Source organism: Podarcis muralis, chromosome 12 (assembly GCF_964188315.1).
Source record: "Podarcis muralis chromosome 12, rPodMur119.hap1.1, whole genome shotgun sequence".
NCBI classification, from domain to species: domain Eukaryota; kingdom Metazoa; phylum Chordata; class Lepidosauria; order Squamata; family Lacertidae; genus Podarcis; species Podarcis muralis.
This window is the reverse complement of record NC_135666.1, coordinates 34,982,432-34,995,604: the sequence shown is the minus strand read 5'-3', so window position 1 is coordinate 34,995,604 and position 13,173 is coordinate 34,982,432.

The following is a 13,173-nucleotide window of genomic DNA, read 5'->3' as shown; positions in this document are numbered from 1 at the left end:
AACAACAAACAAATCCACTTGCATAAATCCAGGCCCTGAAAACAGGCGCTCCGTTTACCTTCATTTTAACACTACAAAACAACATTGTGTAAGTTCCCACAGGGGTAAACAGCAGACAAAAATAAGTGCAGTTAACTCAGAAAAGGCATAGTTCCCCCAAGTCTTCGTTCCTATTCAAAGCCATGGGAGTTAAACTTGCATGCTGGTTAAATTAAGGAAATGAAAAGCAGTGCCCATTGAAGGGGAGAGAAAGCTCGTTTCCATTGTTCCTTCGAGTTCTGTATTTTGAAGAACTCTAAACTGTATTACAGCTATACAAACTAAGACGCAAAGACTTTGAAATGGTAGCGAGCAGTTTACTGAATAGATTTCCAAGGAACTTTCCTTCATCTCCTTGCCCACATCAACTTCTTGCCACAGTTCAGTTTCATGCAGCAGGGTACGGGCCCAGCTTCAGGTTGGCACATGACTGCTAGCAGGAAGCACTTGCTGAGCCAGGCTCACACACCATCTGCCCATTTTCTGCTTCAGTTACAGTCAGATGCCTGTGCAGTACCCTCGGTCACATATTATTTCCTGTGCACTGCAATGTGACTGGCAAACCCGATAAAATGCTTGCCCTGTCATGTTTAGTCATCTTCCTTGGAACCCACACTTTACAGGTGCCACATAATAGTCATTTTGCATCTGTCAGAAATGAGTCTTTTAGTGTGGCAGCTCCAACACATTGTGGCTCCTTGCCTATGGATATCAGACAGGCACCTTCAGTGTACGGTTGTACATTGGTTCTCGAATGCCTTGGTACTCGTACGTTTTGGCTCCCGAACGCTAAAAACCTGGAAGTGTTCCGGTTTTCAAACGTTCTTTGGAACCTGAATGTCCGACGCAGCTTCCAATTGAGTGCAGGAAGCTCCTGCAGCCAATCAGAAGCCACGCCTTGGTTTCTGAACATTTTCAGAAGTCGAATGGACTTCCGGAATGGATTACGTTTGAGAACATACAACTGTACTCCTTTGGCACCTGCTGAAAACATATTTGTTTAGATAAGCTTACCCAGATATGTACAGTGATACCTCGGGTTACAGACACTTCAGCTTACAGACGCTTCAGGTTACAGACTCCGCTAACCCAGAAATAGTACCTCGGGTTAAGAACTTTGCTTCAGGATGAGAACAGAAATCGGGTTTCGGCAGCGCGGCAGCAGCAGGAGGCCCCATTAGCTAAAGTGGCACCTCAGGTTAAGAACAGTTTCAGGTTAAGAACGAACCTCCAGAACGAATTAAGTTCTTAACCTGAGGTACAAGGTACCATTGTATGTGTTTTAAGGTGTTTTAGCTTATTGTTGGTTTTAATTTTTATTTAGTGTTTTAAATGGTTGTTTTTACTGTTTTAGTCTTTTTAAAATCCACTTTGAGGTTTGTTGTTGTTGTTTATATCCAGCAGTATTTAATTTTTTAGGGGAAAAAATAAACTATCCCTTGCATTTTCATTCGTCTTCTGCTGCCAGGATGCCGCTAGCCCAGAGATGGAAAGAAGATACTGCGCAGACCAAGGAAGAGTGGCAGATAAAATTAATGGACTATGCTGAAATGGCAAAACTCACAGGGAGAATTGGAAACCAGGAACAGTTGACTTTTAATAAAGCGTGGGGAAAGTATATAACATTGGCAAAAAATATTGTAAACAACTAAATTCATTTCCAGGATTGATGTAAAACTTGTAACTAAAAACACTGAAATAAGGAATAATCAAGGATTAGTAAAAAATGGAATTATAAAGGAGATGCAGGGGGAATAATTATAACACAAGGTTCCACAAAAGGAGGAAGGTAAGGAAGGCAAAGGGATATGTGTTTTGCTTTGCTTTCTTTTTTCTTATTTGACGCTTGTAAAATTTGAAACAACTCAAAACTCAAAAATATAGATGCCCACCAAAAAAACCCATTTTCATTCGTCTTACCCAACATCCCGCCTGAAGTCAAAGGGCTGGGTTGACTCGTTCAAACTACAACAGTTTTACATAGTTCTTCCTGTGTTCCAAATTTCGGATTGAGTCATTTCATCATCTCCTGTTGCTTTTCCTACAAAGGTGTTTTGAGCGATTTACTTGGGCGGCGTACATTAATGGTCCTTGATCTGGTCTTGTAAAGCACATACTCCAATTCAGGGGTCAGGTTGATGTGGTGCAAGTGCACTGGCAGGAGCAGTGGATTAGCTCTGCCAATGCAGTTGCACTGCACCAACCTCACCACCACATTGCCCTGCCACGCTCCCTGCCTCCCTCCCTCTCTCTGCCGCCTGGTAAGCAGCAGCCACACAATGGACAAGAGGTCAGTTGAGCAGCGGTGCTACTGAGATGAACAACCCATCTTAGTATAAAAACAGAGAGACTAAAATCCCCAAGCAGCTTTTGCACCAGCATTTAAATAAAGCCACCCCATATGCTGCAAAATCTCATTAATTTTAGGTGAACCCTAACAGCACCTCAGCAACCGTTCACATGATATTTAAAATATTCTTAAATGTTCTGTTTCAGAACCGCTGACACAAATACTGTGTGGCTGTTGAAGGTGGGGGGAAAGATTTGAATGGTAATTGCAAGATACATCATAATTTCTGCTTCTAAAATAGTTTCATCGCAGCTAAGGAAACATACACTCTGGTAGAGAGAGCACAGTCGTATACAATACCTGCAATCGTTGAGCCCTTTTAAAACATAGATGGTGTTTGAGAAATAATTTATCCTCTTATTAGCATAACTAAGCTGAGATTTCTATGCCTATAATGACTTAGCTTTTTACCCTCTGTCTAAAAAAGGCATCTGCTACTGACACAGTTTGACTCTCTTCCTCATAAGTAATCTCCAGCGCTCACATTATGTTTTTTTCCATAGGAGAAAACACTTATTCCCAGCATGTTTTTAAAACAGCCATTAAATTAGCTGCTTATGGGATCTGATTCTAAGCACTCATCTCTTATTGAAAAAAAGCGGGAGCAGGAGTAGAACCAGCATTAGAGTTTTCTGTCCGCTTTTAAAATATGCCTAAGGGGTTGGCTCTCATGTCACAGTTTCTTAATCACAAATAATACATGGCATGTATGCACTGCAACACAGTGTTGCAGTGTGGAGAACTCCTGTTTCCCTTCCAATCAGCCATGCCCATCTCACTTAACAGCACTGTAATCCTCCTTTAAAGCCTTGTGTGCCTTGAAGTGTTGGTAGAAGAGTAGTCTGACCCAGAGACCTCATACCTCCACCAACAGCTAGTTTCTGAAGAAACCACCAAAGGCCCAAGAGATTTGCTTTGTTTTGCCCTTTGAATATTATCATTTAAAGTTGCATAGTGTACTGCCTTGAGCACACCAGGAGATGATAGATAGATGATAGATAGATAGATGATAGATGATAGATAGATAGATAGATAGATAGATAGATAGATGATAGATAGATAGATAGATAGATAGATGATAGATAGATAGATAGATAGATAGATAGATAGATAGATAGATAGAGTGGTACCTCGCAAGACGAATGCCTCGCAAGACAAAAAACTCGCTAGACGAAAGGGTTTTTTGTTTTTTGAGCTGCTTCGCAAGACGATTTTCCCTATGGGCTTGCTTTGCAAGACGGAAACGTCTTGCAAGTTTGTTTCCTTTTTCTTAACACCGTTAATACAGTTGCGACTTCACTTCGAGGAGCAACTCATAGCACGCGGTGTGGTAGCCTTTTTTGAGGTTTTTGAAGACTTTGGTGATTTTTGAAGCTTTTCGAAAACTTTTCTGACACTGTGCTTCGCAAGACGAAAAAAATCGCAAGACGACAAAACTCGCGGAACGAATTAATTTCGTCTTGCGAGGCATCACTGTAGATAGATAGATAGATAGATGATAGATAGATAGATAGATAGATGATAGATAGATAGATAGATAGATAGATGATAGATAGATAGATGATAGATAGATAGATAGATGATAGATAGATAGATAGATAGATAGATGATAGATAGATAGATAGATAGATAGATAGATAGATAGATAGATGATAGATAGATAGATAGATGATAGATAGATAGATAGATAGATAGATAGATGATAGATAGATAGATAGATGATAGATAGATAGATGATAGATAGATAGATAGATAGATAGATAGATAGATAGATAGATAGATAGATAGATAGATAGATATAGATAGATGATAGATAGATAGATAGATAGATAGATAGATAGATAGATAGATAGATAGATAGATGATAGATGATAGATAATTTATTATGGTCAAAGACCAGCTCACATAACATAACACAATAAAAACAGCGTTCATAAAGATAAAATATACAATCGGAACAGATTGCAGCAATAGCTCATGAGTTAAAATTGAGATATATGCATACACCCATACAACTGAGATTTGGGCTACCATAAAAAAAATTGACCCTGAGGCGCCCCAAAGGGCAACTTCAGCATTTCCCTAGTAAACTATTTTATTCTAGAGGATGATCTGTGCCTACAAATCTGGGCGCAGAATCTGGCTACCAGCCAGGTCGTCTTACGATCTTTGCCTAAGAGGAGAGAATTAAGTTTAGACTTGTCTGAAAGATCGGAGAGCCTCTTCAGCAAAGGATCAATGGTGTCTCTACAAATCTCAGCATAAAAGGGACATCTAAAAAATATATGTTTGAGGCTTCCTATTTCCCTGCCTTGAGCGCACCAGGAGAAAAGTACTGTATAAATGCAGCAAACTGAATAAACAAACCATGCTCAATATGCATCTCCAGAAGGAGAAGCAATAACAGGCTCCACCATGAGAGTGAAGTTGCATATATAAAATTATAGGACAATGGACCGTTTCCAGTACTACAATCTTGTTCATGCATTTGAGGATAGAAGTGCAGAATGGGGGAAAAACCCCTAAAAGCATCTCAGTGCACAAGTTTTGTTCTGCTGGAAAGCTCAGAGGCATCCTTAACATGAGTACCTCGGTCTGATCCACAACAATTAGTTGAGAAGGAAAATAGAAAACAGCCTTGAAATAGTTTTTTTTTTTTTTAATAATTCCAGAGAAAACTGGTGGTTCCCCAGTTCTTTTAAAGTAGAAAGTGAACTCAGGTGTCACAAAAAAGTTTTTTGTCACTTTCTCAAGCCTTGGCGTATACTTAATAATAAAAAAAATTGACAGAAGCCTGTTACAGAAAGAGAAAAATAATTGCTGTTTTATCATTTAACGCTTGTCATTGTGTCTGTTAGCCCTTGAAATCTACAGTTTTATGCATGCCTAGCGATTCTACTTCTGTGTCGTTGTCAAGAGGTGTATATCACTCTAATATTTACTTACCCAATAAGGGATTCTGCTGAATGTTATTATTTCGTGAATTGTATTAATAGAGTTGAGTGATCTAGGGTCATTGCGTTAGGGTCAAAGAAACTGGGACAAAATGGGGAGATGCTAAGGGCTGAAATCCATGCTCGTTCCACTCACCAACCCTGACTACCCCTCTGCCAACCATCCTTCCCACCCACCCCAAACTGGCCAAAACCTTTACGTCTCACACAACCCTTCACCTGTCCCCCAACAGCTCACCCTAAGCCCCTTTGTCTTCTATCACAACTTGTACTGCTGTTCAAGATTCTGAATACTTCATTCTATTCCCCCTCCCTCCATTGGCAAAGCAACATTAGATGCCAGAAAGATACCCAAGGAATTCAAGCCCCACAAGACCCAACAGCGGACTATGCAGAGTCCTTGCTACTTTTGATTTGAACCAGAAATGTCAAACTCCATTTAACCTGCCAGAGGCTTGAATGAGCATCTGATTTTTTCTTTTAGACATCCAATTAAACTTGTTCCTAAGTGTATTTGCTCTGAGGCACCTTTTAGAAACAGATTTTATTTTATTTACTTTTATATATATATAAAAAACCCCACTATTTGTCTGTTTTTCCCCTTTGTGGGAAGAGACTATTACGGCTCCTCAAAGAAATCAGCAATGAGACATACAATATCAGTTTATCACTAGGAATGCTGTCAGCATGTAGATAAAGTCTTTGTAATGAACGGATCTGTGCAGATACTCTTAGTGACTCTTGCAAGGTGAAGTCACCTAAAAGCTTTATTCGCAGGCAATGTCAGCAGCACATCCTAACCATATAAATAGCTGGTGTGTCTCTCAGGATTTGAAAGGAAAAAAGGAATGCAATGACTTAACCCTGCCTGCTACTGTGTGCTAATGTACACACACACACACACACACACACACACACACACACAAAATACATTACTCCAACAGCTTAAAAATAAAATGCAAACATTTGCTCCATATAACAGATATCTTCTTAGAATGAGATCAGCATTAATATTTTGAAAGTACAGTAATGTTGCTACAGAATGAGATCAGCCTTAATATTTTGAAAGTACAGTAATTTCTTTCTAATGTGGTTGTGAATGATGTCTCATTCCTGGTTGTGTAGTGCCCCTATAGCCATTCTTCCAAAGAATGTAAAAAAATGCAAGGAGCTATGACGGGTGGGTGTAAAACAGCAGTATATATAACAATACCCAATTTATTATAATGAGTTGATGGTTATAGACCAGTGAGTGAGCAAAGGGTGGTGTCGTGGTGAGCATGTTGGAATCGGAGTGGGGGCAACCTGGGCTCACATCCCTGGTCAGCCATGTGGCATGACTGCAGTCTTGGCATAATTACTCAGGAGCAAGCTCCATTGAATTTCATGGTGCCTTCTTCTGACTGCATAGGCTCGTACAACTGAGCTTTAACAAAAGATCTCTAACCAAATGAGATGCAGCCGTTAGGCTTTAACCCTCTTGCAAACAATGATATTGCAATCATGTTCTTATTTAGCAGCTACCAAGAAGTAGGAGCCACGTCAAAGGAAAGACATACAGTGGTACCTCAGGTTACAGACGCTTCAGGTTACAGACTTTGCTAACCCAGAAATATTACCTCGGGTTTGCTTCAGGATGAGAACAGAAATCGCATGATGACGACACTGCGGCAGCGGAAGGCCCCATTAGTTAAAGTGGTACCTCAGGTTAAGAACAGTTTCAGGTTAAAAACGGACCTCCACAGTGAATTAAGTTCTTAACCCAAGGTACCACTGTATCCGGCCTCTGCTTGATTATTTTCCTCATTCTCTAACTTATTCTACAATGTAAAAGCACACAATTACATAACATAGTAACACACACACAGTTTAAAAGGCTATACATTGTTTAATTGGCCAAAGGCCTTGGGGAAGAAGAATGTTTTTGCCTGTCACCTAAAGATATGCAATGAAGGTGCCAGGCAAGCCTCCCTGGGGAGAGTGTTCCACAAATTGGGAGCTACCTCAGAAAAGGCCTGCTTTTGTCCAGCGCCGAGGGCCGTCTGGCGGTTCCCTCATTGCGAGAAGCAAAGCTACAGGGAACCAGGCAGAGGGCCTTCTCGGTAGTGGCGCCCGCCCTGTGGAACGCCCTCCCATCAGATGTCAAAGCGATAAATAACTACCTGACATCCAGAAGACATCTTAAGGCAGCCCTGTTCAGGGAAGTTTTTAATCTGTGATATTTTACTGTATCTTTGGTTTCTATGGAAGCCGTCCAGAGTGGCTGGGGAAACCCAGCCAGATGGGCGGGGTACAAATAATAAATTATTATTATTATTATTATTATTATTATTATTATTATTATTAGTGTCGCTGCCTTCTGGACTTCTCATGGAGGAGGCACACAAAGAACGGCCTCAGATGATGAACACACCGTATCACTAATTATGTACTAATGCTATGGGTTCACACACAGAAAAGTAAATGGGAAGGCTCCCATTTACTTCTCTTGTGTTTTGACCAGACCTTTGATTTTTTTTTATTTTTGCCAATTGAACCCATTAACTTGCTGCATTTTGGATTAGTTTTTTGACCCACTAATCCCCAGTGCTATGAGGAAAATGCTGAATGGAACTGGGGGGAGCCACAAGTCTAAACTCTAAAAGGTCACGTCTAAATACTAGCTGAATATTTGGGATGAAGCCATGTTCATTTTAATGCGATTTGCTATCCAGTATTTGAGATCTCTGCTGCTGCTGCTGCTGCCTCTTCTCCCCTGGCTGTGAGCAAACAGGCTTATATATTCCGTGAAATCCAGTGCGGTAGGAGACAATTTGTTACTGCTCTCCAAGGTCCCTAAAGACATCAATTAACTAAAAACATGGGTAGTGACAGTGCAAACAGGAAGAGTTAACCCCCCACAGTTATTCTTTATATAAGCCAATCCTCCCACCTCATTCCCTCCCATTCCCATCCCCTTCATTTTCCTTTCTAATGAACAGGGATAGATACTTCTTTCTACTAAGATGCTCCACTACAATGACAATTCTCTGGCTCTCCCCAGGTGATTTACTTTTCAAGCATTGCCCACTTATTGATCGTCCCTCTGACAAATTTCAACACATGCATAGCCCTGACAAACATTTCTGTAGATGAATCCTTCCTGCCGTTCAAAGAGGAGGGTTATTTTTATGCAGTATATTTCAATAAACAACTCCATGTGCAGAGCCAATTTCGAGCAAACTACCTGACAGGTCATGGAGGAGGGAGGAGGAAAGAGCTTCACGTCTCATCAAATTCCTAGGGAGAATGCTGCTGGAAATCTCACAAATGGCATTTAAAAATTATTATTCTGTTTGATATTTTGCTTTAGCCCAGAACCTGCTACGTTGCAGCAAATACATTTAGGTGAGTTAAGAGCAAATACAGCAGAAGAGAAAGGCAGTGATATATGTCTGGGGGAATCCATGCACTAGGGTTTGGCCTTGTTTCTTGGTGGCCCTATGCTGCGGCTCACATCTGCTGTTGCTAGCTTGTTTAGGGGGCAAAAAGCCAAGGTATGGGGCTGTTCGTTCCCCCAATACCCCATTAGAATATATATTCCTCTTGCTGAGAGCAGCAGAAGGCAAAGGCAGAAGATAAGACTTGATAAGCAAAGGAGGCCTAAGCAACTATCAGGTTTTCCACTAGCACAGGATGGGAAGAATGATAAGTCTGCTGGGATTAGTTATGAGTGGGTTTGAGAGCCAGTGTGGTGTAGTGGTTAAGAGCGGTAGTCTCGTAATCTGGGGAACCGGGTTCGCGTCTCCGCTCCTCCACATGCAGCTGCTGGGTGACCTTGGGCCAGTCACACTTCTTTGAAGTCTCTCACCCCCACTCACCTCACAGAGTGTTTGTTGTGGGGGAGGAAGGGAAAGGAGAATGTTAGCCGCTTTGAGACTCCTTAAAGGGAGTGAAAGGCGGGATATCAAATCCAAACTCTTCTTCTTCTTCTTCTTTGGGACCATATCTCGGGGTTAGATTACATATCTTGCATGCAAAATGTCCCCCATTCAGTCCCTGGAATCTCCAGTGAATGGGATCATATATTCACCTGAGACCCCAGACAGCCACTGTCAGTCAGAGCAGACAACAACAACAACAACAACAACAACAACAACAACAACAACAACAACAATTTATTTATACCCCGCCCATCTGGCTGAGTTTCCCCAGCCACTCTGGGCGGCTCCCAATCAAGTGTTAAAAACAATACAGCATTAAATATTAAAAACTTCCCTGAACAGGGCTGCCTTCAGAGGTCTTTTGAAGATAGGATAGGATAGATAGGAGGGTGTTCCACAGGGTGGGCGCCACTACCGAGAAGGCCCTCTGTCTGGTTCCCTGTAACCTCTAGTCTAATAGTCTGGACCTGGTATAATGCAGCTTCCAGAGGCAACCTTTGACCCAGAATGCTGGGGCTCATTGGAAAAGGTGTGAGTCGAGGCTGCATTGGCCATGGAGGGATCTATCAGGACCCATTTCTCCAGAATCTGACTTGGGTTGAAATTCCAATTTAATATTTCAAATACAGTGCTAAGGTGATCATTTTCTTTGCTGCTTTGGTACAGAAAACCAAGAGGTTGCTTTATTTCCTTTTCATTCTGTGGCAGAATTCAGAGATACCCAAATGAGCAATGTTGTTGTTTAAAAAAATACTAATCAAGAGGCCTTGTGGTATAGTGTTTCCTCTGTGCAGCATGGACTTGAGGATTGTTATAATTAAATTCAAAACATCTTCATAAAGTGTGCTGCTTATTCACCTGATACACACAGTTAACTCCAGTTCATTTAACAAAATAAATATATATTCATCTAAGAAATGTAGGACTGCAGTTATACATATGTTAAGGAAAGGCTATGGTACATCACAACCAGATGTTCTTATGATATCAACCATTCGGTGGTGGCGGGGTTAACATGTCCTCTTTAATCTGATTGTAGCCACATCGCATGAGTTTGTGGCCAACGTTCAGTATAGAGGACAAGAAAGAAGAAGGGTGAACTATGCCAAGTAGAAAATTCATCCAGATCTGACTGAATGTTAATCAGGAAGCCAAATGAAGTCACTCACACAGGTGTTCTTACTGTGGATGAAACCATGAGATGATGGGTTTTGGAGAATGAAATAGTTGTGCTTTTAGTGTTACGGTATGTTGTACCTTGTAGAGATTACAAAGACTGCGTGAATACATAACAAGGACTACAAAGGATCTTTCTGATGTCATTGCTTTTTCCTCCAGAGGAGACCTTTAGGAAGACAGGTGGAAAGCATTGTTGGAACCCAATTCCACATGAACTTCCACTCTCAGCAAAATGTTTTCCACATATCTGGTGCCATGTAAGTCATTAAAAAGAGTGCTTCGATAAAGGAAAATGTTATATTAAAATAAAAGCAAACAGGATAACTGAAAGGACACACATTTCCCCCAGTAGTTTGTTAGAAGAACATTACCTAAAAGGCAGCTCTTTCTAAGACCCTGAATTCCATCCGCATGTTTTCAATTATAATTGAGAACATGTTAATAAACTGCATTCCGGGAGAGGATGGTGTAACATCATTGGTATTTGCCTTTGCGCCAGCCATAAGCCAATGCTACTTTTTAGACTGAAAAACATTGGCGAGAGGAAGACTTTAATGATATTTCAATCACAAAAATTGCAAGTTAAAATCCCCCTTTCCTTGATTGTTATGTCCATGACAGGAGGGATAAATAACACACACACACAACACACACACACACACACACACACACACACACACACACACACAGAGAGAGAGAGAGAGAGAGAGATTACATCTCCTGCTACCAGTAGCAGATTAAATGACCTGAAGTAAAAACTGCTGATTCTGCACTTACATAAGGGCAAAGAATTTGCTATGCCTTTCTTAAATGCATACCTTTCCTTTAGAAGTTTGTTCTGGAGTCCTGAAAAATAGTACTTTTAAGTACCGTAAGTAGATTCAGATATGGTCCCAGGTTTGAGTGTGTCTTCAACAAAGTACCCTCTGTGGGTTTCCTCTTCCTCCCCACCTTACATGAGTAGTCTACCTCAAGTCTCCATTTTGAATTTCCCACATTGCCCTAGTATGCCCAATGTAATCTCAATCCGTGACCCTGAAGGAAATTTAAAACCGGAATTCACAGTTGATCATTGGGGGAAGTGGGGAGGCATGGCAGGTGCTGATGCAGTCCCTGGGGGCTCGAGTCCCTGGGGCAGCGTGCCCAGGGGCAGGGCGAGCCCCCCCCCAGGAGTGGGGCACACTGCGGGGCTTCCAAAGTCTGCCTGCCTCCTCCCACTCAGCTGTCCTACAGTTGGGGGGGGAGGCAGCAGGTGGACCATTTGGGCAGGGCGGAGTCTGCACGTGCCCAAGCCACCACATCTCTCTCAGGAAAGACATGTGGCTCAGGGCCTGCAGGCCCTGCGGTGAGTGCCACCCGGCATTTTGTCACCCCCCTCAGTGGTGACACCTGGGGCAGCCCAAATCCACCACACACCCCTTCCTCCACCCCTTGATGCAGTGAGTGCTGTGGCTCCAGCAACTGCCCAAGGGACCACAGAGACTGGATACTTCAAAGGCCAACTCTTTAGTGAAATCACCGGCCTACCGTTCTTTTAATGTACAGCAAATGGTTTCATGTTTTTAAATTTTTTTTATGTGTCGAAAGCTGCCCAGATGGGCAGGGTTGAAATAATAAAATGTTGTTGTTTTGCCCTTTCTACCTGCTTTCGATATCTTCACATACTCTGTTTAGGAAGTAGGGGGAGAAATTTGGTTCAGTTCGCATTTGAAGGCAAGCTTACTTAATTTTTGCTTCCTGGAACAATATGTAAACCAAGACAGCTATCCTTCAGAATACACACATCTCTGAATTTTGCAATGCAGTTCTCTAGCCAAAGAACATGTACAAAACACACCAGTTCTGCAAAATGTGCATAAAAATGCAGACAGTGAAAAGAATGTACCAAAAAACCCCACATTGTATTAGGGAAATTGTTTGGGGAAATGTTGTTGTTGTTGTTGTTGTTGTTGTTGTTGTTGTTGTTAACCCAACCGTTACTCCAAGGTCCAAGCGCAGATCACAAAAATTAAAACACAATGTTAAAAACCATTTAAACAAAATGATTATGCAAAATTGCATTAAAAAGTTGTATGAGAAATTTGCACAAAAATGTTGTTAAATTTTTGCGAGGACTTAAAAAATAATCACAAACTGATGTAGAAATGTGTAGCATCAAATTTAGGGCTGGAAAAATGGGAAACTGGGAGAAACCAAAATTAACAGATTCCGTAAGTGCTGAGTTTCCAACCAATCTTTCATCTCTTTTCAATGCTAATGTTATGATAAACAGTTTTCAGACAAGAAGTTCATGATTCACATCTTACGTCAGCCATAAACCCAGTGAGGAGCCTCCAAGTGGCTGCCTCTCAGCCTCAACTTCCTGTAGTATGATTATAATAATATTGTCATTGTTAGAATTACACAGATTATATAGATACAGACATAGATATTGCTACAATCTGACACCAGGCCATTAAAATCAATGTCCTTAAACATGTTTAATTCTGCATAAGTTTATGGCCACAGTAATATTAATGGTTCAAATATGCAGAGTTCAGACACTATTTTTTAATGCAATTTCAAAGAAACAGTTCCATTACATCCAGTAAACTTTTCACAGGGCTAAAATTTGTAAGTATGCTGAAAGTATTTAATATCAAATTGTACAGAAACAAAGTCCAGCTGATTGTGGTTTTGAAAAGGATACTTATCTTACAGATGACATGAAAATCACCCACTCTTTCTG